The 25187-nt window shown below is 37.7% G+C and overlaps 1 protein-coding gene and 1 long non-coding RNA gene across 2 annotated transcripts in view; one reads left to right on the plus strand and one right to left on the minus strand.

Annotated features, from left to right (window-relative positions):
* MESR6 (misexpression suppressor of ras 6) overlaps window positions 1-25187 on the minus strand; it is a 528133-nt gene that overhangs the window by 260393 nt on the left and 242553 nt on the right. The gene's annotated exons all lie outside the window — the stretch shown is intronic.
* On the plus strand, window positions 81-10991 carry LOC136997712 (uncharacterized). The gene is made up of 2 exons (XR_010888338.1): window positions 81-330; window positions 8868-10991. It is a non-coding gene; the product is annotated as an uncharacterized lncRNA (long non-coding RNA).

Here is a 25187-nt window from a genome sequence, read left to right on the forward strand (position 1 = left end):
ATAATTGCGCCAGCATTCTCGGAACTTGTCCGACATACCAAAAAGTACCGAGTGATGAATGATGGTTACCCGCCTCGCATGGCCCCGGAGGACGAGAAGATGATGATGAAGAGTAGAAAGGACGAGGATGGGGAGATCCGATAGGGCGGAGTCTCCGCTCTTATCGCCTTCGCCAAACATATAGCGCAAGACATTCGTAAAAAAATTCATTTCGCATTAAACATATGGCGCAGAATATTCGAGAGAAAATTCACTACATCTTGAAAGTTCGTTAAATCTAAAGAGTTTTGCTGAGAGAATCACTTACTTGAAGATTATCGCAAATGAAAGGTAAGTCAACGTGATTGCGTTTTCTATAACACATATAATAGTTTAAAATATAACGATAAATTGCCAAAGGTCAAATCGGTATCAGTTCATAAAAATCGCGCCTTATAGTTGAAGTAAAAATTATTGAGAAGTAAAATTACTTATCGCTTCTCATTTTTCAGCTTTTTATATCCTAATTTTTAATCAATTTTATTTATTGCATAATAAATTATTAATATAATAAAATATTTTATTGCGCTCGAAAACATTGAACTCTCTCTCTCTCTCTCTCTCTCTCTCTTTAATTTCTTTCGTATTATTATATCTTACGCGATGACACGCTACGAGATATAATAATAATTTCTCTCGCTTTCTGTTCTTCCTTGCTTATTTCATCTTCCTTGCATGGTATTTCTCTTTGTCTCTTAGCTCTTTGTTCTTAAAGAACAATATGACTCTGAACACAATAAATTTGCTTTGGCGTTCTGTTCTTGTTCAGCGCTCGCATCTTCACTGTGCAGTCCACGACATGACTTCAGATGCCTGATAACGCGCGCTTTTATTTAAACAAGATGTATTGTCACTCGGATGCATCGCAACGAAAATCTAATAACACAAATAAAGTTGAATTGTACGAAAGCGGATACCAATTAAATGTATAGAAATACATTCGTCTACAATTAACACGAGTTTTCAACAAAATCAAATCTGTCTAGATCAGTATGTCTCGTGTTGTATTTTTTTCATAGAATCGCAATTGTGTGTATTTCAAGAAATAATAATAATCTGTTTTCTAAGATACAGACTTAGGAAGAATTTAACGAATTGTGCGTAATTTATAATAAAAACACAAATAATTTGACAAGTAGCGGCTTTTCTTTGCATCATGCTTTAGTTGTAAACAAAAATTCTTCTCGCAGTCTTATTTTCATTTCTGTCCCCGAGTATACGCTCTCCGGTCGTCTGGTCGACACGATAAGAATTATCACGGTTAGATGACGTGAAGGCAAGAATAAAAAAAAGTACGTTGTTTGGTGCAATCGGTCACTGGCGCCTTTCAGACTATTATCCAAGGGCAGACATGAATAAAAATGTATAGAAATACGATAAGACAAGAAGGCGATAGCGGTACGTTGCTACGTTTAAATTTATTTATGTATAGATGCATATATATCACATTTTCTCTATTCTTCACTTTCTGCAAAAATATCTTGATCGTTATATTTAAATGTTATTTTATATACAAAACCAAAATTAAAATATTTATATTATTGTCGGAATAAATTAAATATGCCATACGACCGGAATTTTAAAACTGAAGACTAAATTTTATTTTAATTTATGTCAAATTAACTCTCCTTCTTTGTATAAACGTAATACGATCTCTGTGTCAGACGTTATTATTCATAGGCGATATATATTTTCTTATATCGTGCTACCTAAAAAAAAAAAAAAAAATAATGCTTATCTCATTGGTAGTCACAGCAGAACCATTTTCTAATATATCAACGGATTATATGTCTCGCCATGTACTGAATATTCTCCGAGAAACATTTCTATAATTTTTCCTAACCGCACAGGTTTTATTTTTCCACAAAGCTCTTCAAGAGATCTTGACTCCGTGAGCCACGTACGGCAGACCGTAATTGGAAATCGACGTTAATCCAGACGGTCGCAGTACATCCTGACTAAGCCTATCGTAGGTATTACGACTGATTGTGCGCACAATAGTGGTAATATCTCCTGATTTAGTGACGGGCGCGGCTAGATAGCCAAGGCGAGTGTTCCATTACTGGACTCCGTATCCTCTCCATTCTCCTCTCTCTCTCTCTCTCTTTCTCGCTTTATATATATATATATCTATCTATATCTCCCTTCCTGCCTCTCTATAATTTTCTTGGCCTGTCAGAATCACAAATTCTGTCTCCTCTAGGTAGCAAAATGTATGATACCTCGTAATAAAATGCAGGCGCAACGTGAATATCTCGTAAGTAACATGCACCAGCAAATTGGAGGAGAATCTACCGCTGGCCTTATCCGTCGCGACAAGGTCGTATGTCCTCGCTCGTTACATTGATCGAGCCAATGCGGCTCAGTCTATCTGTTGAATCTTGAAACGATCGCGGGATTCTTCGCGATTCGCGCGATACATGGGAAAAGTAGAAGACGATTTTACGATGGGCCTCACACGATCGGATATCGCGCGTGCACGTAGCTAGTATTAGTGGATTGTGAATAAAAATTGCGATACGAAGAAACGAAAATACGTTAATAATCGATATTAATGAGTTCTACATGTTAGAAAGCAAATTGTGCAATAAATGAGAACACTTTCTAAATTGCAAGATTTCCGTTATCTTATATACAATTTTCTGCGTTAATCAGACATTTGTAAGTAGTATAAGATAATTTCCTTGGATTTTACATTTCAGATTTTTTCTCTCAAATAAGGAAAAAAGATACTATCACTTGTCCACGGTATATTTTGATTTGAAGATAAATGTATGAAAAAAAATATAAAAGACATTAATGAGAAAAATAAACAACAATGTAGAGAATTGTGTAATGCGTGAAAATAGATTTGCACAGGTTGTTTCATGTAGATTTATCAATCCAATTGTAGTAAGCTCGTACAATATCGGTGAAATTATCGGGATCTGATTCCCGTATCTTTGTATTGCCCCAAGGTGTTTTATGGACGACGCGTGGGTGTTCGATGAATTTTCGGTAGCTCGTGGTCTCGGGTGCGAATTTAAGCGCATGCAAAATCTCGTACAAGCAAAGTGGTTGTCAACCGCGACATAAATAACTTTCGATAAACTCGTCTGTACAGGCTTCCGCTACCTCTTTTGTGTTCTACATAAGTATTAGCTTTAGTGACACCTTGCAGCAACCGAGAGCTTTTGTATTTCCGTTTATTAATATTATTAAAAGAATTAATGTTTCTTTCGAACTAATCGCACAATGTGATCGCGTTAAATATCAATATATATAGTGCATTTTATCGTTGCGATTATTTATGACTTTAGCAAATTATTATACAATGAAGTTCAGCGTTTAATTATATATTTTTTTTTTCATTTTGCATAGATGAAGTTATCAGAAAGAGAATGTTAAAGATATATGATTTGCACCTATTAGATTTCTCAACTGCTGTTGTAAGGCAAGCGGGGTTAACTATCGATAATAAATCACGACATGGCAATCATCGATTTTATATCGAAAATAAATTACACATATTGACTGCTGATTGTAAAATAACAGATTTTTTTTATGTATGATAATTGAATGCATTACGACTATTAATTCTACGACTAAATAATTCTGAAATTTACTGTTTCAAAAATTCATAAAATTAAATTAATCATTTGAAGCAATGTTCAAATGTGCTAATTTGGATTATTATAATGATAGCAGATTTAATCGTTATGTTCAATCGTTTCGTTCTTGCAGTATCTGGCAATTTGTGCGTATGTTCTATTCATTGATACCGCCTCTGAATATAAACCTTATTTGTAAATGTCAAATTGCAAATTATTCACAAACGTATTATGCCCATTTTATCTTCATGTCGAAGTATTTACCAAGTGAGTATTACGCAGATAAGTCTTCCCGCATCTAATTATCCGACACGAGCTCGAACATCGAATTCGAACTTTAACCTGATAAAATATCCGGGACTCGCTGTCTTGCTCTCTCTACAGCGTAACAGCTTAAGAAGTACAGCTTAAGAATCGCAACGTGTTGCAATTAGATGCGTCCGTAAAGGTTTTCATCGTAAAACGTGTGAATGTCGCTTCCTTATTCTTTATCTTCCGTTGTCACAGCACCGCGAGCAACCGCAAGTGTAATGATTTTCAAACTTGTAATTATATACGAAACAAACTTATCTTTCCTTATAAATGTCAAGTAACGGCGTGTTATCCTTTCCTCTTGTTTACTGTGTGCAAATATATTGTGCTATTTTTCATGTTTTACAATGTGTTAACTGCAATTCTATGTATATTCGTACGTACGTAATTTATTCGCGTGGGCGCAGACACGAGAGATTGGATGCAAATCCAAGACATAAATCTGTCGAAAGGTCGCTCAATTTTCTGTGTCAACCTACACGTTTGTTATGAAATACCGTGTGCCATAATGATAGTTATATCGAAAAAATTTCAGCAGCATTTATTTCCGCCATCTCATAGGTATTATATGTGAGCTTCGAGAAGCAATTGTTTTCTTCGATTATTATTGAAGCGCAATACAAGGCTTTCGTAGTTAGTGCGTGACGTTGATAGTTTATGTTCGTATGACGAACGATTTATGGTGCAGTATTAACGCCAGTTAGTGATGTTGAAACACACGTGGTGGAAACGCAGTTAATTTGTGTCATCAGCTAAGAAGGAAAGTCAAATCAACATTAATTGCTAGGATTGTGTCCAAGACGCCGCTAATGGCGACATATTTCGATAATGCCGCGACATTTTTCTACAGTGGCACTTTATTTGCAAATATTAGGTATTCTTAACGCGTATTTATCACTTTCGCTTATCAAATTTAGTTCACCAGAATTGATCTGCTTGATAAAAAAAAAAATCTTGACCGAATTATCGAATAATTTTTTCCTAACAAAAAATGCCTAGCTGATTATAATTTGTAAAACAATTCCACGGAGAAATTAATGCTCATGATTTTAATTTTGTCACATATAAATTATCTTCTTATTAGCATTGCTAATTTAACGCGAAATAATTCAATTATTTGGTACTTTTTAGACTCTGTCATTTAATAATTATAACAGTTTGCGATAATAATATTATAATTAAAGTTAATATAATTGTCATAAATAAAAAAGAATGCTATATTTTTTAATTGTATAAAATGTATATAATAAGAACGTTGGGATATAACATAACGATACTGTAAAACGCGTCACGTATAATCGATTTAATTTACTGAATGATTAATGATTTATATTTATCATAACATATCTATCAATAACGTGATCAACATCCGTGGTTTGCGGAAAATGCTCGCAACCATTGCTTGCATGCAACGTTCCAGAGTTGGAAGGCAAATAAATCATTAATGAGTCGCTTTTTCGTTGAACGTCGGTGTGAATGTCCAGTTCTCATGGGCGTTTCGTAGTCGAGCTTGCCTCGCATGCAATATTGCCCGTGTAAACGCAATCACGAAATTTGCTTCAATAACAGCTTTCGACAGAGCGAACGCATATTGGTGCAATGGATGGCTCGTTAATGGCAAAACGTTATTTTATCAGTGACGTTGTTTGTTTAACGTGCACTGGTATCGTGATCGTATTATTCCGTTTCACAGAAAACCAATCGCATGTATCTTTGCGATATTTTATTCGATTGCATTTGTGCATCCGCGTTTATTTGTACAATCATAATAAAAAAGAAAATCCGGGATGAGGAGGGGAGATGCAGATAAATAATATCATCGCGGCATTATAAAACGCGACAGTAACAAGAATATCCCAATCACATTTTGATGATATAATAATACACGAATTATACACGAAATGTACAAAAAAAATATATATATATAATATATTCATAAAAGTTATTAAATTAATATGAGAGAAAAGGCACACAATGATATCATATACGGTGACTTTCTAGCTGGAATGTTATTCTTGGTGATTCAACGTGATATTATTTGGCTAACAAGCCGCTACCAACAATTTTAATCGGCAAATTCCTTACGGCAGGGTTTTGAAATGCAATGTATACACATCGTTCAATGCGTATCATAACTTTCAACGTATTGCTCGCCGTCGTTTATAGCTATTAACCACACCCATAATATGTTGACGGACAGCTCTAGTCCTCCCTACAGTTCCGAGGCGATTAATTCGGCACAATACGAAGGTTGCAAAAACTCGAAGGCCTGTCATTGTCTGGCGCCGCTCGGTCTTGCACTAATTGACCATATTATGGAAAATAGGAGGGTCAAGTACCCGTACGACCCGTGATGTCATCGCCACGTTGCAGAAACTGCGAGTACTGACAGATCGCTCAAATTGGAAAAGAACGTCGTTAAAGCCCTTCAAGAGTTTATTACATTTGTTTACATAGAAGCTGTGCACCCTGCTAAAATGATGTGTGGATCGTAAAATGAGATTTAATGCGTAGCGGAGGCAAGGGTCAGTGATGATGTATCGGGCATGTAATAGACAGCACTAGTCACGAAAGCAATAAACATTTATCGCTCATGGCGGAGAAAAACGAATATAAATCTGTTAACTGACGCAAGAAAATCATGTATACATCGTTTTCCGCCAAAGTAACAATCTCCGTCGTTTGCAACATCAGGCTTAACGCTTTCCTCTAACTACGATAAAACACTTTATTGCTCGTGGAAGTGCAGTAGAAATTAGTGTTTTGAAACACTACAATATCTCCGCACTGAACGATAATTCAAATTATCGCGAAATAATTTTATTTTTACAGCTGCGAGATTATGTCCGTCACATAAAATAAATTATGCAATAATTATGAAGTGTGCAGCGCGATATTCAGAGAAAATCTATCTGTTTCACACTACATTTTATCTCATTAATATAAATTGAATTGTACAATTGAATACACGTTTCACTTAACGCCAATTTCCACGAAAAGATCAGCTAACTCGCGACTCATCGCGATAATATCGGTATTTCGTGATGAAAATCTATTCCGCTGTAACGACAAATCGAACGCTTATAGGTACAAATCATAAATTCAACGCCAAAACTAGCGAAAGCCGGGTGAGCCACTTAGCCGGCGATCAAACTTGGCGGCTACTCTATGCGCGAGCGTGCGTCCTTTCCGCAATTTCCCTCAATGCCGCAATTCCTTCGTGCGGCTGGATCAACGCCGATTACACGATTGCCGATGAGGGAAGGGAGACAGGAGGAGGGGCGGGGTAATAACGTTCCGTATCCTGATTCCATGGATTTATGGGCACGATTTCAGATTCGAAATAATTGATAGAAGGAAACCGCAATGAAACGAAACGGAATGGAATATCGGACGGGGCTCGTTCAACCTGGGCAGGTTGGTGGGAGGGAGGAGGGGGGGGGGGAAGGGTGCTCGATTAGTTCCCGCCTTGCCCAATGCCCCGGCTGCGATTTATTGCCTGAAACCGTCAGCCGGACCGTTTATGAGACCGGCTCGAATGCCGAGCGACGCCGGTTGCCGATTTTAAACAAACGATAATTGCCGGTTGTGCTCGTGATTACGGCACGTCGTCATTTCCACATGCGCGCAGCTTCCGTTTGACGATACGCGACCGCTTTGAACAACTGTTAGTACGCGTAGTTAATTTCCTGTGGGCCTCGCTGACCCGGAATCTAGCTATATATTGTGTACTTTTCGTTGAAACAAAAATATTCAAGTCACATCTGCTTTCCGGCTCACGTATAGATACATGAAAGGGGGAGAAAAAAAAGTTATTCGAATGCAACGGCGCTGAGAAGATAGAATTCGATTTATACCTAGAAATTCTGTTCTCCAATGCGGCACGTCGGACAGCAGCTAAGTGCGAGTATATCATTCCGGAAAGGTTCCACCGGGAAGTCTTCGCCAAGAAAGTTCGATGGCGCAGCATCCGCAAGTAGATGCTCGGAGATACGAGTAACCACCTTGTTCTCGGCACGTAGTAATCCTAACCCCTCGCAATTTCTTATTTAATAATGCAAAAAGGTCTGATCGAACGGATTCGCATAGAATCATGCATACGTAATGCCGGTTTATACATGTAACTTCATGTGAGAACATCCGCGTGTACATCCGACACTCTACCTACGTGTGAGTAGCTCTCGATGATATGCATTCTCCAGATGTAGGAGAACAGATGGAGATTGCGTGCGGTTTCGCCGGTGGATCGTCGACTGATTGACATGAGCCAAGACCGCAAAAATCAACGCGACCAAACGCAACCTCGGTACACTCAAGTCGGACCGCAACTATTTCATACGCCTTGATCCTAAAGAATCACCCCGAAGATATATTGCCGAAGATATATCGAAGATATTGCGGGTCAAATCGGGATGTTTGGTTAGATTGCCATGCCTTATTTGCGAATGCTATCATCAGATCGGGATTGTCATTATTAAAATGGAGTCTGATTTCGCCTTTATAAGATATAAATTATTGTTTACGCATGCACAAACTACATATAGAAACATGCATGCCGTTTTTAACGTTTTGACGTGAGATATATTCTTTTTGCTTTGGATTTTATTTCGGGAACAAAGATACACCGACTTTCGTTAGCAAGACGTGAATATTACAGCGTACGTACAGAATACGTTTTGTCAGCCAAGCAAGAATAGAGTGTAACATTTTTATAATCTTTTCTAAAAAATTATAATTAATCAATTACTATTAGATTAGTTTATTTAAGTTATTATTTAGAGTAATTAGAGAACTATTCGTGAAGAAAAAGTCTTGTTCGCAAAATCCCGCGCTCGAATCGAAAAATACCGCATATTCGCGATATGTTGTTGATTGAAATTGACAAATAAGCCGATACAATTATTGCTGTATACACCGTTGTTCCAGATGATGTGAACGTACCCTTATCTTTCTCCTGCCACATCGGTTGCGGCCACCCACTCATGCAATCCGAATGCAGCAGCCTTGAAGTTTCCAGCCTGACGAATCAAGGTCGCTACTTACAGCGGCATGCACAAGGGAGTACAATCATTTTCAAATTGAACGCAGGCTGCCTGATGTATGTATAAAGTAAGCAGAAAAAAGCCTCATAAGCGCAAATATCGCAAAAACCCGACGACAAACCACCACTTCGTCGTTCAATTTGCACAAGTTGTATCCGCTACCATGTGTGGCTAATAAAAGACGAAACGTTTTTTTTTAACATAAATTACGTAGCTTGATTGCGGAAGATGCAGGTTTTAAGATGCTGTAAATAATTTATCAAGTCTGCGTTGCGTTATTTCTCATAATACACAAATTGTTGCGTTTCGAGGTCACACATCTTGAAGTATGAAAAAGACGAAAATCACAAAATAAAATTTTTCGATTTAAAATTATAGAATAAATAATTACGTTTTGTTTCTTATGTCTTTCGTCTGTCATGTTAAGTGTATTTTAAGCCGTTAAAATACATGTCCAATATGACATAAAACATTTCTGCTGTGCAGGTTTTTTCTGAGAAATAAAATTTGATTTTATCACAAGCAGATAGTTACGGTTTACAAAGGAACAATTACCTCTTATCATTTACAAATGTGTTCCGCTGATTTAATAGCTCACGTACGGAATTTGTCATTGATTGCTTACATAGACACTCAACACGCGATCGTAGTTTGCATATTGTATCTCTCTAGCAATTTATCGGGTACTCCGACAAATTGCTATGATTGAGGCACGACATATCTTTCTAATAAAGTCATTTACTTATTCGCCTATCTATTTATGCACCCAATTTGCATAGTTATTTAAAAAAAAAAAAAAAAAAAAAAAATAGATGTGCTCATGTAGCCGGAACGCACAATGATGTCTTTATTACGCCATGCATCGTGTGTCTACATTTTTATTATAGCAAACGCAGGATACTTTCCAGTAATTTAAAACTACGATATCTTTATTACTCTTTATATTAAAAATGTTATCAGGGATTTATCGTGTGTTCACATGATTAAAAAGTTGTATTTAAACTGTTATTTCTCTCGTCAGAGATAAAACTATATCGCACACCTGCGAGAAAAGTGACACAAGTCAAAAGTTCAGGAGAGAGAAAAGAAGGAATTAATAATAAGGTTTCTTATTAATAATATTATGAATTAATTTTTACCTCAAATTCAGTTTTACAAATTGTAAATCTGTCTGAAGCAAGCTTGATTTTACAGAAAATAATTTCACACGTCTATGCTTGGTTAAATAATCATTTTAAAATCAATTATTCACGGCAGTATTAACAGAGCGGATTCACGCGGTGTTTTCAATTTAATCTGAAGACCGATGTATTTAAAACACAATCTGCATATAAAACAAAATTCGAAAAATTTCGACTTGTGTTACCTTTCTTGTAGGCGTGTGGTATGATTTCTTGCTTTTGTCAGTCATTCAATTCTTTTTAAAGCATATAATGTTGCACAACTCCCCAATATCTCGTTATCAAAGATATGAATAATTAACCACGGGATAAAATATGGTCGCGCATGTGCGCAAATACGATAACGCCATTCTCGTTTTTCAGAAGATACTTCTCGAGTACGCCTTGATTGTTCAACGAGGCATCGAGCCTCCCGTCGCTTCCTCGACGCGGATGTGCGTGCACACATGCGTGGCTACTCGTGCATTGTGTTAATATCTCGTTGTCAGCAGCGACTTGCAGTGGGGTTAGACTGATATACTGCCGACACACCCGTCACATTGCGATACGAGAGATATGGCCCGGCAAAGACCGTGCCTATAAACTATATGCGCGGATCTGAGTGTACGCGAATTCGCCTGTGTATGAGTATTTATACATAGGTAAATAAAGAGCTCAGGCACAATGTGGCTTAGTTTAAAACCATGCAATAAACACGTCCACATGTATCTTCGATAGACAATCTCTACGAGGTGAAAACTACGAAACATATTGATGTTAAAGAGATGTTAATTAAAATTTTCGACATCGAAATTATTTAATAAAGCAATATCCACTTTTTTTAAGTATGTCAAAGTTGAATAAATTTCCTAAATTTAATTATCAGTATATTAATATTATTCTTTTGATGATTGAATAAGGGCAGAAATTTGATCGATGTATCGTTTAAATACATATCGATAAAGAATAAATTATTTTCAGCTCGTAACTCCGATTCTATGCCTCACGGCTTACGTGTGGCCAATAGGTCTCTCTTTCGTCAGATGATAAGCTATCAAGGAAATCAGTCCGCGACGTGTTTATCGAAGAGTAAATCGCTCGTCCGCATGCTATGAGAGCCGTCGTAGGAATCGTTTGCCGAGGGTGGGCGCGACAAGCTGTTAATTATTAAGAAAATCAATAGCGCGCCTGTGTACGATCCGGCGCGAACGCACGCCTTCGCGTATAGCGCGCACGAAAAAGGAAAGGTACATAGAGCGTGCAAAAGGGTCCGGAGTGGATGGACGTGACGTGAGCGCAATCAATCATTCGAGGGATTTACGAGCAGCGAAGAATGAAGAGACGAGAGTGAGCGCACGCACATAATTGTGATTGCGTATATGTTATCACAATTATGTACATATTTAAATAATGGACAAATGATATTAACCGAGCACGTCGCGTTACCGCACATCATTGTGTTTGCTATTAATCGTTTAATACAAATTTCTACAACAGATTTATATACGAGTAATCGGTTTCTATTCGATCGATATCAATATTCAAATATATACAAATGTTTGCAGTGGTTGCAGATTATATACATATAGTATATGTGCGCACTCATTGAGGCTGTTAAGAAATTTTCGATGATGAAAATCGAGAAGAATCAGATCACAGAATAAACATTTGAATAATTCAAAGAGATTAGTGGAAAATGTGTATATACTTTCGTTTAATAGGCTTAACAAATTCTTTAAGCGCTGACAAACTGACGCGTTTCGCGAAGATTAAGATAATTGCACACCATCCGGTTCGCTTATAAATACAGCAATGTATATATGGAGATGATAATTTTAAAAAATGGCATATATTGACGAATTAAAAATAGAAATCCTTATGGCTGACGCTACGAAGCATTCACAATGTAGTTATCAGAAGGTTTCTTTATGTATGAGCAATTTACATGTGTACGTGTGTAAAGAACATCAAAGACTACTTCATATTATAGTCTATTGTTACATTCCATAGATCATAGATAAAACTATAGAACAACGGACATTGTTGGTTGTTAAAATTTATTAGTTGTAATTATATTCCTCGGTGTAGGTATAATCTTGTAAAATTCAAAATGTATCTTTTGGTTGTAATTTATGTATTACATTTTTTCCCGACAGAAATTCTTATCACAATAAAATAATTCGCAGTTCACCACATAATACACACCGCCGCGATTTTTTAATATTTCGAAACATTTATGAAAAAGTAAATTAACCGTTAATCAACTGCAGTAAAGTTAAACGTGAAGCGCCGCCCGCGAACGTTCACTTTTCATTCTCATAATTTCTTTACGTTCGAGAAACGCGCGACCGATGTAACGATTTCGCTCCGTCGTGAACGCCGAACTGGCAAAAATAAATATATTTTCCAGCGGTTTTAGTTTCGTAGCAAAAGCAACGTCGCAACAAATCGTACGATCTATGCTTAGCCCCGTTCTTGCCTTCAAAAGCGTGGGTGGTGGTCACGTTACAGCGTGTGTTCTCGGCTCGGCACCGTTTGTTTTTACAAACGAAAGGACGTAATCATAATGGGCGACTTCCACCTTTGGTCAGCTTCTACCTTGGCCGAATTCCATCGAACGCCTACTTCCTGCCGAGCCTCTGAATACAATCTACCGTTGCACTCTGCGTGCCACGATTTCCCCCTACCCCTTCGTCCTCTCGCGCTTTTGTCGCTGCGGCACTCTTTCTGTCTCGTCTCTCGTCGTCGTTACGATTATCTCTTGCGGTTGTAAATTTATAAAGTCGACCGCGTAACCGCCGGGTCTTTTGTAAGCCTTGTCATGAAGAGTAGCTCTTTTAACATCCTTTCGTGTCTCGAGCACGACCGAAACGAGCTGTGTCCGTTTTCTCGTTTTCCAGGCAAACGCAACATTCTTATCATGATAATGGTAAACGTGACATTTAAATGATAATGTATGTCTGTAGTGAATGGAACTTTATAGATAAATTTCTCTGTGCATGGGGATGGCATTTTTCGAGTACAGAATTATGTGGTTCAGGTACGTAGGTACTTTACTGAACCATGTAGCTATTGTACAGTTACGCGGGCTTTCATCATTATTTGTGTGATATATCGCAAGATTATTTTTACACAAGTCCACTCTTTCAAACATTCATCGTTTCACCGCGCATCGTGTTACATCACTGAAAAATTATTATTTATATTTAAATCGATAATTGCAAATATTATTACAAGTTTAAACAATTTCCATGAGAAAGAGAAACACTATTTTTTTTAAATAATTAAGCAACTTCCAAACTCACAGATTTCACTCATCTTTAATGCCATTTGACGACTGCATTTTTCGAATCAATACTCGAGGTAAAAATATCTATTGCACGGCAGTCATGTCTAAGGTTAAATCACCTGCTGTCGTTTAGAAGAAGAGACAGAAAGGAAGAAGACGAGGAAGGAGCAGACCGGAGGAAGTGGAGGCTGTCGAGAAACGTTTCTTCCCACGACGTGGCGCGACCAGACATTTGGTCCAATAATAACACTAATTTCGTCTACCGAGGAAACCTATTGTCCGGTCGATGCGTCTACAGCGGATGCAGCCCTTTTATTGTAAGTAACATACGAAGAGATGCACGCGTGTGCAGGCGTGGGGATGTGTGAAACACGCCGGTTCCACGGACTTCACCTGTTTCGACAGTAGATTCGTTTCATTATAAAAGATCGAAACTCCTTCTCGATACTATAACGTCTGGCCGGACGCATCTTCAGCAAGATAGACAACAAGTTGAAAGATTCTTTAACTCCAAATGCTTAAAAAAAAAATTATTTTTTTATCTGAGATGCAAAGTGTTGTTCGATTGGTACAAAAATTTGTACAACTTCAATGTATCACATTATATGAGTCTTAAATAATTATAAAATAACTTGTTTCTCAATTTAGATTTACGATAATCACATTGCTTTAATTGCTATTTCATGCAAGTTTTAAAAATTATATTTTAAAAAAATAATGCGACCAAAATATGATGCTTTTTTACAGTAAAAATATCTCAAATACACTGCGAGTATTTGGAATTTTACACGCATATAGTAATATATGTACATAAAATGAATAATATAATTTAATCTTATGTAATTTAATCCTTTTAGTTAAAATGTAGATACAATGTGATATACACACTGTTGTCAAACACACACAAAAGACTCAAAATAATGCCGTATCTAGAGACTTTAGCGGATATAATGCGCGCGGGTTATTGTCTTGATTTTACACGACCACCTTAATTATGCTCGTCGACGAGATTCCGGCGTTGCACGGTGTTCATGCCGGAAGTCGTACGCTTTGTACATACCCATAGTAGAAAGCTCACTAACATTCCACATCGTGGCCGAAACAGTGGAATGCACTTTCAGTCGGCGGCAGTGCATCCTCCACATCGGGCGGTTGTTACGCCGATCGCACAAACGATTTACGCATGCAAGCTTGCCAAATAAGTGAATAATTGGTCACAATTAAAAACCCCAATTGCTAGCTGATATAATTTTACATTACAAATGTTCATCCAGAACATATTAAGAGATATTAAATTTTCTAGATAATATTTCACGCGTACAAAATTTATTTGCGATTTTTTGCTCGCATAAAATTGTTATAAAATCTATAAATATTAAAAAATCAATAAAGTTATTTAAAAAGTCGTTTAAAGTTGTTAAAACAAAATTTTTTTTCTATTATTTCTATTTTAAAATAACTAGAACATTATTAATGGCGCGTTAAGCGACTGGAAATAATGGAAACTGACAATGAGTCAAACTTCACGCCAGCATCTTGCAAAAAATATCGAGATAATTGTTTAGAGATTTTGGATGCAAAAAACTGAGCAGAGCTCTGCGTTAAGTATCCCGCGAAAAACCCCGAGATAGTTACTTTCGGATTTCTCTCAAGTGTGAAATATAATTTGCTCATATGCGAGAATGCGTGTAATACAAAATTAGACTGTTAATTTTCGAATTTTTGTTTCGGAAAAACTCGTCGTCATACATATTTTTTAGGCGCAAAATAATCACATTCGATTTTTAGATTTCTCTTTGTCAGACAATATAATTTTATAATATGTGCATATGTACAATAGATACCGATAATACTATGTCGCGACGTTGTATATCGCAATACATCGATGCATCGAGATACGCGAGTATCCAGATCAATCGAGTTGGTCAATCGTCAAAAAAATACATTTACATATCGAACAATTCGAACATATAAAATATTTAAATTATATTTAAGCCTAATATGTATATGTATATACATATATACATATGTGTGTCATGATAAGAGTATGTGCAGTATGCGTAAACTGCGGCATGAAAAACTCAAAAAATTGGTCTTTATCGCATGTCACTATGTCAATTTTTCGCTGAATTACAGCATTTTGAAAATTCGGCAGGTGCATCACTTAATTAGATGCGGATGTACGCATCGGAATGCATGGTATGCACAAAGTAGGGCGCGCGGCACGTGCCGGTATGCGATGGCACGCGTAAGAATGCGGAAGTTATTAATACTGTAAGCTATTGCCCAGAATCATTCATAGTGAGCCATTGACCTATGTGGATACGTGGCAAACGGTCATCATCGGTCGACTCCGGCATACGTCGGAATTACTCGGGATACATAATTAGGAGTCGATGAAATTTTCAATCTCTCGTGGAAAAATGCAGTAAACAAGTAGCAAGTAAGAGTCTAACACATATAATAAGGCTAGAATCATTTATCTTAAGTAATTAATTTGGAGGATATCATCAATTAATTTCGAAAACAAAATGAATCCTTTTGATACTAAACGTTATAAAGTAGTTGCTATCAGTTCGATTTGCCAGATTTATAAATTAGAATCGCATGTAGATGTACACTTTGCGGTTGCAATAAATGTTATTCAGACAGCGTATTTACGCGTATTAACGCTCTACACGAATTTTTGAAACTAAATATAAATTTTTTGTACCGAAAGAATTAATGAGATTTTTCGATTATTATATTTTCTAATAATTGCTTTTAAAAATGCTTTTGACAATCGTATTATATGAGTATACAGGGTGATTCAAAATAACCTGATGTCCTTGCAATGCCATATTCTTGAGTGAATTCTGAGACGATTTTTCTTTTTACAAAATTTTGTCCGAAGCTTAGTTTTCGAGTTATAATTGAAAATAATTTGCTACTTACGAGTCCGATACGACGGACAGGCAGGGACGGTGCAATGCGTCATGAGACGACAGTAAACACTTGACAGTCTCATTATACATTGCGCGTCCCTGCCTGCCCGTTGTATCGAACTCGTAAGTTGCTACCTATTTTTAATTATAACTCGAAAACTAAGCTTTGGACAAAATTTTGTAAAAGGAAAAATCGTCTCAGAATTCGCTCAAGAATATGGCATTGCAAGGACATCAGGTTATTTTGAATCACCCTGTATTAAGTTCTGTTATTAACGCTATATTTTATTTTATTTTATTTTCGTGGAACATCTTATGCTGTTCTGAATTTTGCTGCATCTCTTCTATGAAAAAGTGTCTTAATGTGAGTTTGACAAATATATATAAAATTTACTCCACACCTAATTTAAGTATTTTATTCTTTTAAATATTTTATGTTTAACACAGTCCCTCTTCAAGCGTATACGTTTCCTGCTGATGCAACGAAGCAGGATAATCAAGGCAGCTTGGAACGGTGAATTCTGTTTCGGTAGTATATGCTACATGAAACCGTTGGCTGCGCAAATCTTGAGCTTTGCATCCCACATACAGAGCATGACATATCACGAATTAGGATTTGCACCGCATAAGAGCTTCTACCTTCATCAAGCAGGAATCGATATATTGTGCCGTGCTTGGATAAAGGGATGTGGGAACTTGCTCTTTGCGTCGTTTATCTTGACTACCTATCAACAAAAGTAATTATAACTACTCATTGTTTCATTGTATAAAGTTTGCTTTGATTAATCACTTTTCCATACGGCTTTTATTTCGTTTATCTTCTTTCTTTACTTGCTTAATCATTCACAGCAATTTTTTAATAAGTTTTTAAACCTTTTTTTTTTTGTTTCCAATTTTGCATCATTTTGCTTCTATTGTTAATATTGTATGTATTTGTGCAAGTTTGCTAATAATATATGTATATGTTTCGCAATTATAGGTTGTGTACAGTGACGAATACTTTCCTAATGTACAAAACATTGACATTGTGATAATTAATGTTTACCGGATCTTGTTATGCATTTTTCAAACTATTGGAAGACCAATCTGCAAGCTGTTATTGTTACTACATTGTCTTATTTGGTATCTTATTTCGTGCAAGTCTAACAATAAAAAATAAACATTTTCTTTAAAAAATGCATTGCAAGTAAAGATTTAGGCATGCCAAATGGTATAAAATTCTAAAGCATAAAAATGAATAAAACACATTAATGTACATTTGAACATGTTTTATTCATACATTTTATTCATACATTTTAATATGTTAATGTGTTTTATATTCATTTTCATGCTTTAGAATCTTATACCATTTGGCATGCCTAGATCTCGCGATGCATTTTTTAAAGAAAATGTAAATTTTAAATTGTTAGGCCTACCAATTTTTCTAGTATAAAATTCCAGTGTCTATAATAATAAATAAAATGTTGAAAAAGTTATCGAGATGTTAAGAATTTAGTGTCTGTTTACGTATTTTATATAAGATTATAATATTATATTATGATGCATTATAACTGTAAAGTTTAAAATATAAATCACCCACTTTCGCCGAAGGAGAAAAGTGTAAGAAGGTTTTCTGGAAATTCCAAACATTTTTGTATATCGGAGAGTATGCAGACATGTTTCTCTCGCTACAATTCTTTTGTTTCGTACATTGTTCTCATGCGCGATTCTCTTGCATTGTATCATGAGTGAGACGCAAAGACGCTGATAAAATCTAGGCCATTAGTACTTTTTTTTCTGTCATTGTGCATTTTCTACGCTGACGCGGCTGAGCTCTATGATGTTTTCGTCTTTTCCCTCGCCGTTCATTTATTGCTTCCGGCCATCACCTTCGTGTTTACGACTTCTCGCTAACCATTCGGCGCACTTCGCCTGTTTGGCATAAAGTATTTCTTTCGGTTACGCATCACGCTGGGTAAAACGTTTCATTATTACCTGCGTTTTTTTATACTCGCAGCCGCGAAACGCGCCCAGTTTGTCTCCGTCGGTTTCCGTTCGACGCTTTTGTAAGCGAGAAAGCGTCTTTAGTCCGCCTTTCCTCACGATTTCTTCTTCTTTCAAAGCGCATTTCTTGCAACAGTGATTATTCCGTCGTCAATTTATATGCTGCAACTGCATTGTAGAAGGTAATCGCTCATTCAATTGCCATCACCTATCGGCTTTATATTATAGTTTTTCCGGGAAAGCGCATCTCAACGCTTTCGCTCTTTCAAACACAAATAAGCCACTAAATACACTTCACGTCTCTACACTCACTTTTTCCTGTAAGATTCATCACGCATATCGTTTACTGTCATTGCAGATGATATTCCATGAATATTATCGCAATCATGTTGCTCATTAAATATGCAATTGTTACATATATACATAAATTTGTATGCAATTTTGTATCGCGGAGTTGGATTTCTCAATAATGTAGATTCACAAGAGATTTCATTTGCGCGAGGATTTCTGAATCAAGCAAAAAATGGGTGGGAAATAACCTTTTACTGGAAAGTAAAGTCATGGGAAGGATAGCCGATCGAGCGGAATCAATGTTATAAATCGTGTCACACGATAATCTTACGGTCCGGCCCTCTCTTTGTTTCTTTGTTTATCATTACTTGGCGCAATCTTTGCATCGTATTATCTTAGATCTCCGATTCCGATGCAGGTTTAATAAATACAACTCCGGCGTCTAACGTTCACCTTACTGTCATTCTCCTGAGTAATTTCTTCCTGTTGATCGCAGATAAGAAAGCGATCGGTTCTCATACAGGACCAGCAGGTTGCATACTGTGTTTTGACCGGGTTGATAGTCACCAGATAACCAGTTAGAATGAGATGTTACAATGATACAGCTCGAAGCTATGGAAAACGAGCTATGAATGCGCGTATTATGACTAAAGTTTTTGTTTCTGTCCGTCATTAGGCATGCAAGATAATTCATAATGTGTTCACTATGTATGCGAGCTCAGTTTTACGATCGAAGGGGCATTTTCTCAACGCTTCTTCATTTCTGAAAATTTTTCAATCTTTCAATAGATTTGGCAATGCGAAGTTATTTAAACTACAAATATTGCGATAGAAAAAATATATATGTATACCTAAATACAATATATATAAAAATAGAATGAAGAAACTACAATGTGAAAATGAGTAGATATAAAATCTTGTTAATATTTAAAAAATAGCGTGTAAGTTAAAAAATAAATAAAATGAGGATGAGAAATAACTATCATAAATATATTGTGATACAAATCTCGCAATTAATTTTAAATTAAAAAATATATGAATGACATGAGAAAGTCGAAGACAGATTAGACGCGGAGATGCATTCGCGATATAGCCGCGAATGAATATTTTCGTGCACAATGCGCGCTTTCGCGCATTCGTCATGCCGCAGTAGTTATGCTTCGCGCCTTCAGCCCGCATGACGAAGATGAGCGCGACGGTCATAGATCACCCGTGCACTTAATAACATGAAGATTCCCGGTAACTCGGCAAATTTCAATTTTGCAACGTACTCTCGCGCGGCTGTCAACGGTATTTCCGAGTACCGCGCGCGCATCGCAGCTTTTCGCAAGATATCATCTAATAGCGTCGGGGCAATACGTAAATTACAGGCTCATTTCGAGCGGGCTGGTCATGCGAGCGAAATAGAATTGGCTCTCATGCCTCCCCCGCCCCGCTCGTGTCTCGCGGTACAATCCTCTCCTCCAAGAGCGTTCACGCATTAATGTCGCGGCACACGCACGCACGTTGGATCCTAGCGAGCAGCTCGTCCATTTCCTGCTAATTAAATTAGCGTATCGGCCACCAGTCCAGTGTCGTGAGCGACCCGGGAGCCGCGTTTCTCTCTCGTGAGTTTAACGACCCCGTCCTTCTGCCTCCGCTCCCTCTTCGTCTTCATCAGTCGACGCCGCCAATTCCCAGGAGTCTCGTATCGGTCGCGACCGTTGTTCTCATTAGGATAAAACATACGAGTTGAGGCGGTTAACCGAATTACCGGCCGCGTTACCGCAGATATCCCGGGCTTTCGAGAATGTATCGGCGCGAAATCGAAATATTGGAGAATGAATACACTGGTTTTTCGAGGTGCATCTTTATCACACAGAATTATCACAAACAAATGTTGTCTGTCGCTACATTCAAATTCCTTTCCAGTGAACGATGTATATTAATGCCTTGGAATGTTAATAGCACGTTGAATTTATTACGCTTACTGATTTTATAATATCTGGAATATCTCCAAAATATTCGACTAAAAATATTAAGCATTTGGCAACATGCATAGGATTGCTAAAAGGAATCAATAATAGATCGAATATCAAATAGATTATAACTATAAATTAATTAAACAAATATAATGTACGTAATAAAAATTTGAGAGTGTGGTACTCTGCAGCAATATAAGATATTTGAATATTTAATTGAGTAAAAACGACATTCACTGCGTGTTGATTGAAAATTTATAAATTCGTTCTAATTTATGTCTTGTCCGTAATAAAAATTTTATTAATAGTCATTACGGTATATATCTGTTTATTCATAATATTATAATAGAGACTAAACCAATTGCACAACCATATATTACGTTAATCCAGGTAATACATTAGCTGTTCCATAAACTTCCTAATGCACATTAACAATGAAATTGTGATCTCTCTCTCTCTCTCTCTTCCTATATTTTAGCGCACAGAAGCCACTCGAAATATTTAATAAAATTTTCATCGTGCAATTGTGCTGACACAATGCCTTTTGTACTACTCGCTGCACGCTGAAGATGCATGATCGATCAAAGCGCTAAAATCCTCTCGTACTTTGGCGTACAGAACAAACGCCAAAGCGATCATTAGCATCGGCATATCGATGAGCGAGCGATTATGCGCGATCGGAATCTCGTGCGAGTCGGAGGTGCACGGAGCGCTGGTGAACGTTACGATTGGTATGTGCCTCACTCCTCTAATTGCGTTCGGTATAAACGGACGGATGAGCCGACGGACATACGTCGACGGACGCACTGGCTGCTGCTGGCCAGAGGCGGACAATCGGAAGGATTGTTTCCAGGAAGGCTTCGTGTACGTAATTGCGGCGGCGTGCGCGATTGCGAGACGCGCGCGAGACATCACGGGAGCGATCGGTAATGAGGAAGCGATTAAAATAATCAGCATAGCGTTAAAATATTATGGCATACCGCGCAAAACGGACAGGCATACCGAGGAGGGCGTGAAATGCGGAAACGCGACGACTCGCGCCGGTTTTCTCCGCCCGTATGCTATGCTAATAACTTCTTCGCGCGACTTCCTAGTAGATTCCGGCGCGTGACCCACACTTGAAAAACAGCTGACGCATAGCTGATTATTATTGTTCGACACGAATTATGGCTGCGGATTAAGCAGGCTGAGCCGATTATTTCGCATCAACCGAACGCTACGAAATTCGATATTCATTGGGAATTCAATATTCATTCGTAAAACGCATAGTAAGATAGCGCGCGCTCAAGTTACGCATATTACATGCAAAACAATGTTTTTGTAAAATGCAATTTAGTAAAAGATAAGTTACACAAGATACATATAAATTTATATAGATTTTTAAAAATCAATGAAAGTTATGCAAATTACTCTGGTTTGATGATAAAAACGAATGTGCAAAGATTTATTAAAAATTTGCCGAGCGAGAAAACAAAACTTTATACTTCGATATTTCCGTAAACTGTTTTCAGCAATGCTCTATGAATCTTCATTGTAATTCACGCAATCTCATGTGGAACAATATTATCCAAGGTTACAATCAGCACGAATTACATTTACAAAGCATCACCATCGACGTGTTGTATGTGATGGCACTTTGTCAGTTACACCGGAAGTGACCAATTAAGGAAAACTCGGCGCATCAGTTGAACGTAATGGAACGAGGTAGTGATGTTTATGGCAACACAAGGCGAACGTATACGTGTCTCGATTTCAACATGAGGCAGCGATTGTTCCAACAGTTGCACGATTTTCCAAGCGGCAATGCTTCCAAAAAAATCTGACTCATTCTACTTACAATTTTGTAATTAATTGTAGCACACCGCATTGAAAATAGATCATGTAATTGCAGTAAAGATATTTCTAAAAGATAAAAGTATAAAAAACAGCGGCTATAAAAATAATTACAACGTTAATTCACCTTTTCCGTGCAACAATTTGTTGCGGACTCGCCGCGCACGGTTGCAATTAAATTTTCTATAAACCATTGCCTGGCAATTAAGTACCACTTTAGGAGCCGCTCTTCCGGATTTAAGGACATTATAGATTTTTAATCCGTAGTTATCCGTTAATGATATTCTAGTTCATGTCACAGCGTGTATTAATTATACACGCTCATATTATATACGCGAACAATATAAGCCACAAATTGCTGGATAATTAAAAGCGATACTCATGTGCGATCGAACATGTGGTCGGGCGGTTGCACGAGGAAAGTCGCGTTATCGAATCGGCATTAATAAGAACCGCGAGTAAAGTTGTTTCCACACGATCCTAAGTGAATCATCCTCACATTTATGCCGCGAGATCGCACACCCATCTATGTAGTTACTTATGTACTCATTCTTGTACACGTTTCCCGTGGATTACTAGAAATTTATGAGATCGACCATATCGAAGGCAAGTAAGTTGTCGAAATTAGCCGTGCGCGAACGAGATTTATGGGATTCTCTCGTCCGCTGCAACAGCCAACATAATATGCACGCATCTACCGTGTAAATGACGCACGTCCCTCTTTGCTGTTAACCGGAGTTAATATCAAAGTCCCGCTCGTCTCTTTCACGTTTACACGCAATGAGGGTTGCATGAAAGCCAATGCCTATTGTGCGCCGATAAGATTAGCAAACTGTGACGCGGTCGCGGGCACACTTGTCACAGAGCTGATCGACGTCGACGGCAGATGAAAATGAGAATTCCAAGCTGCGATTGCCGAGGACAAAAGGGCCTCCGCATAAATTATAAAAGCGGGAGACGATAATATTCGCGGCGCAAAGTTAATTGAGCATTCTTTTGAATGTAAAACGACAGAAGGTGAGCAGTATGATACAGTAGAAGACATTGAAACGTTGATGGAGCTCCTATCGAAAAACAGGATGATGTAATAGATGTCATCCGCTTCTCGCTTTTCTCTTTCTTTCCGTTAGAATCATTTTTTTTCCCCCCTGCTTATTGTCGCGTCACTCCTTTCTCAGTGGGAATGAGAAGCGATAGTTCGCATTGCCGCGCCCAGATGTGGTACACAGCGCACATAGATGTAATATATATATATTAACCACAGGCCGATGGTGAATTATTGATGGCTTTATCCAGGAACTCTTGATGGCACCAGGTGGCCAAGTTCCGCCTTGCTCTGAGCGGCGGTCGGAGCGAGATAGCGGATAACTCGCTCGCAGATCGGACACGGCAATGGGAGAAAGACAGAGCGACAGAAGGAGCGGAGTTTAGTTTACGGCGTGGCGATGTTTGACTAATGCTCCGCAATTTCGGCTTTTGTTGTTGGCTTCAGATTGCCCGCTGCGACGATTGAGGGGGGGGGGGGGAGAGAGGGAGATTGGTTAACCGACCCTCGAATTTTCGACTCCTCCGTAACCGCACCGATCGGCGACCTGCCGAGATTTAGGTAGACGCGCGGTGTAAACGACACCCGTAAATACCATCGACATTTTCAGCGAACGGCCTGATCCTTTTAGGCAACGACAACGATAATTGATCACAAATAAATATAAAAATTGCCGATATAATAATTGTTTCATTTTTATGTCAGAGGCAAAATAATGCCGTTTGTTTTTATATTTTAAACATTTGTCGCTGTACGATGTACAAATAATTTTTCGTGACATACTATTGACATTCAACGCGTTACTTGCTCGTTCGGGGTTACTGGGGTGGAATAATTACGATGATAATATCGCGGCACTTCCCCTCCTCGGTGTGTCACCGCCTCTAAAACTCTCGCTCAACAATGCGGCTAGTGCACTGCTTTCGAGTACGCAATAAATTATTCCGACTATGACGAAAACTGTCGTGCCATAGTTCGGTCGTTTTTGTTACCCTTCCATTGTTAATTACGAGCATATGAATGATATATATATATATATATATACTAACGTAAGATAATATTATTCAAATATCGATCGTTCCGCAATAATAAACGTGTGTATAAATTTTATCTCGCGAAATAAATATCTTTTGACATTCGCAGAGCGCATTGAACATCTGTTGAATATCCACTATTAACAGAAACCGCAATCAATCTCAGGAGAATGGCTACTGATAGTTTATTATTACAAGCATATATATCAGTGACGGCGGATGGTCACTAAATCATTCCAAATACTGATATTCGTGAGTCAATTAATAATTCACATTCGTTGCATATTTGTGATATGTCACGCACATGGCCATTTCCTGAACATAAATATCTAGACACGGCGAGATAAGCAGCCATAAAAAATCGTGCAAAATGTTCACCGTTCGCTCAGGATTCTGCTGTATTTTACGCCAGTAATTTGAACGCCGCGAAATATGAGATATAAAATAATATTCTTAATATAATGTTACGCTAAGGTTTCTTTTCGCAACGAGAGCAACGAATAAGAATCACAAGTTAATAATTTTAATAATTTCGTTTTGGCCAGTACATCGCTTTTCTTTCTGCGAACTTACGACTGCAAGTTTTCACATTTCTTATACAATGCATTCCATTATGACGACGTTAAGCGTCTTCATAATGAGGCAAGAAGAATCTGTAAGTTGTAACGCGATGTAAGCATTATC

The sequence above is a fragment of the Linepithema humile genome, chromosome 2, assembly GCF_040581485.1.
Source record: "Linepithema humile isolate Giens D197 chromosome 2, Lhum_UNIL_v1.0, whole genome shotgun sequence".
Taxonomy (NCBI): domain Eukaryota; kingdom Metazoa; phylum Arthropoda; class Insecta; order Hymenoptera; family Formicidae; genus Linepithema; species Linepithema humile.